General features: G+C 43.3%; 1 pseudogene; it reads left to right on the top strand.

Moving 5' to 3' along the window:
* The first annotated feature begins 463 nt into the window (after positions 1-463).
* LOC129685008 (40S ribosomal protein S25-like) lies at positions 464-923 on the top strand (annotated as a pseudogene).
* Positions 924-3,773: the final 2,850 nt, after the last annotated feature.

The raw sequence follows: 3,773 nt of genomic DNA, 5'->3' as shown, positions 1-3,773 counted from the left end.
TAGGAAGCAAACTTCAGCAAATGAAAACATACTTACTGCAGCAAACCACTTGGTAAATGTGCTCTGCTGGGTTAGATGGGAGCAGAGAGTAAAATCTTATTTCCCAAGCACAGAGAGCTTAGAATCTAGTTGACTGATAAACAATGTCTTACACTTTTCCTCTTTGCAATTTATTTTTAATTATAAATTGAAAAATTAAAGTTATATTTATAGGTGCAAAATGATGGTCTGATGTATTGATGTAGTGTAAAATAATTAAGAGTATAATTAACGTATCTGTGACCTCGAATATCTGTTTACTTGTGTGTGTGTGTGTTCACTCATTATTGCGGCGCTGGGATCGAACCTCAGGCCTCACCTCTTCTAGACAAGCACCCCCTACTGCTAGCTCCCAAACATTTTTGTGGTAAGAACATTTTAATTTATCTTTTTAACATTTTTGAAATGTCCAACTCGCTTTTTTTTTTCCGACATCTTAGTGAGGCTGCAGGGGTCGTCGCCGCTCTCTGAGCTTCGCCATGCCTCCCAAGGACGATAAGAAGAAGAAGGATGCCGGAAAGTCAGCCAAAAAAGACAAAGACCCAGTAAATAAGTCTGGTGGCAAGGCCAAAAAGAAGAAGTGGTCCAAAGGTAAAGTTCGGGACAAGCTCAACAACCTGGTGCTGTTTGCCCAAGCCACATACAACAATTGTGTAAGGAAGTTCCCAGCTATGAGCTCACTGCTCCAGCTGCGGTCTCTGAGAGGCTGAAGATGCCTGGTTCCTTGGCCAGGGCAGCCCTTCAGGAGCTACTTAGTAAAGGACTCATCAAGCTGGTTTCAAAGCACAGAGCCCAAGTGATTTACACCAGAAACACAAAGGGTGGAGATGCCCCAGCTGCTGGTGAAGATGCATGAGCAGGTTCGATCAGCTGTGCATTTTGAAAAATAAAGCTTTAGTAAGTCAAAAAAAAAAAAAAAAAGAAAGAAATGTCCAACGCATTATTATTTACTATGTCTATATACTATATCAAGAAAGAAAGAAAGAAAGAAAGAAAGAAAGAAAGAAAGAAGAGAGAAAGAGAGAGAGAGAGAGAGAGAGAAAGAAAACCATAAAATCTTATTCTGCTGGTTCATTTATATCCTTTATATATCTATATATAACTGGGCTTTACACCCATTGACAATCTCCCCAGTCCCTCTGTCCACCAGCCTGTGATAACCACTCTCTTTCAGTTAGATTGTTTTACATTCCACATATAAGAATATGTACATGGTACAATTATTGCTCCTCAAGTTAATTTTTCCCATTTTTGGGACAGAGTTTCACGTAGCCTAATCTAGCCTTGAGCTTGTTGTGCAGTTGTCTATGATATCAAACCAATGGTCTTCCTGCCCCCAGACCCTGAGTGTTAGAACTGTGGGTATGTATACCCCCACACTCAGCCAAACACACATATGAAATAGGGCTGAAGAAATGGCTCGGTAGTTAAGAGCACTGGCTGCCTTTCCAGAGCACCCAGGTCAGGTAGAAACCACATGGAGACTCACAGCCATCTGTAACTCCAGTTCCCGAGGATCCAAGACCCAGGCAGCACGTGGTATTCATATATATACATGGATATACATGTAAGCACACACATGTATATGTGAACTTTTGTAAAGGCAGAGTTTTTCCACTTTTCATGTTTTTCAAAGTTCTGATTTAGTGGCATCAACAGATGTTAGCAGGTAGATACGTTCAGAAATAAGGAACTCACAAATAACGAGCATCAGCCATAATCAGTGTCCAGTACATTGGTTACGCGATTGAACCGGAGCCTCACACACCATTCTTCCACCTATGTGAAAGCAGCATCGAGTCACTAGCATGCAGAGGCAGAAATAAGCGGAAAGGCAGCCATGCCCTCCCTTCAGGAATGTCACTTTACTTAGGAAAACAGAATGTATAATTCTAATCATCATGAAGGATGACCATGATAAACACTCTAAAAGAACAGAACGTTGAGTGGGTGGGTAGGGCAGGGATTCTCACAGCCATTCTGCAGAAGGGAAGGGTGGTGGCAAACCAGAGTGCCAGCATCTGGAGGCAAAGACCAAAGGCTCCTCTGGCCAGGGTCAGCCCTCCAGCTCTCATCTATACCTTATCCTTCTTCTTTCAAGGAACGGGGAATGAAAACATGGTCAAAGGGAAGCAGGACCTGCAGTTCCCACATGGGCAAGACATTTTGGCTAGTATCCAGCTTTGTGCCAGGCTCAAGTATAGATGCACACAGAGTCCTCTGGAGGACGATGCCGTGTGGTTCGCAGGCTCTTCCTGCTACCCACTCTTCTCGGCCCCAACACATTCAGCTCCTTTTCTAACACCAAGAGAACAAGGCCAAATGCGTTATTTCTTTACCTTCGTTTGGTTTTGTTGTGACAAGATCTCAGTCTATTGCCCAGGTTGGCCCAAGAGTTCACTGTGTACCTCAGGCTGGATTTGAACTTACAGAGATCCTCCTTTCAGCCTTCCAGATGTTTGGTTCTCAGAATCAGTCACAACACGGGGCCAAGTGAGTTCTCCCAAGTTCCATTCTCTACAATGATGTCTTTTCTGTCTCAAGTTTTAAAAAACCAAAACCAAACACAAAAACAAAACAACAACAACAACAACAAAAAACCCCTAATGCCGTAACTACTCTGTTCTGAAATTTTTAAATACTTTTTTTAAGTGTCATGAACAGAAAATCAACAAGTAATTTATGAATTGGCTTTGGAAAAAACCTTTCATTTTATTTCTCTTACACTGAAAGGAGAAACTATACTCTTTCTCAACAGGGAATGGTGGCCTGGTACTGGTCACGAATCTTCCTCTAATTTTATCTTGACAAGTAGTGACATGGCCAAGCCACAGATTGCAAGGGCAGAGCCCAGACCAGATCCCAGACCTTCTGACTCCTATCCAGTGCTTTGCCACTGCATTCCTGACACTTAATAAATCCTCCATCAGTTTACTCAACAAACACAACACACTAGTCAGACTGAGTGACTGGAATAAAATCCCAGCTCTCTCCTGCGTCTCCTTGAGAATCCACCACTCCAGAAGATTAGAGAGTTCTCCCTTGCACAGTCATGTCTTCTGCACCATTCCAATTATATTTCAAACATATCATGTTTACCTGTTAACGTGTGAGCTCATCCATCAGTACTATAAATATCTTGTAGGTAATTGTTCTTTGCCACCTTAGAACCTCGAATGGTGCCCGGTGCACAGAGGGGCTCAAACCCCATTGCTGAATGAGCACATGACTATCAAGTCCAGTCCTCCTAGCCTCACATCATTATTCAGGCATAAACCTATGTGGCACACGACCTGGGATGTCTAAGAGCCATCAGGCTGTGGGCTCCACTCTGTGACTGACGAGGAAGAAACCAACAACATCCATGAGCTTGCAGAGCCATCCTGTCTGTCTTCAGGAACTCTATACCAAAGTGCAGCTGGGATTCAGGACAAACAGCACCTCCTTCTCTTCATCTCTGCTTAGTACAATGGGACGGCCAAGCCCGGGCAGTCCACATAACTCCTGTCACTTCCTTTGGCCCATGTGTGTCCCAGGTGCCTCTTTCCAAGGGTAGGTGGCTTTTGTCTCTCACACCCCTCATTTTGACTTCATCAAGAGGCACAGTTGGAAGAATGTGATGTGTATTTAAGGCCACAGTGTTACAGAGCCATCCTAAAGACACAGAGAGAGACAAGGGGAGTCTTATTAAAGTCATATATACTCCTTCTCAAAAACTTCCTAAAGGGACCTGC

Source organism: Psammomys obesus, unplaced genomic scaffold (genome assembly GCF_907164565.1).
Source record: "Psammomys obesus unplaced genomic scaffold, mPsaObe1.curated_primary_1811, whole genome shotgun sequence".
Lineage (NCBI taxonomy): Eukaryota > Metazoa > Chordata > Mammalia > Rodentia > Muridae > Psammomys > Psammomys obesus.
Note: the sequence above shows the minus strand (reverse complement) of the source record. Positions and strands in the feature narration are given on the sequence as shown.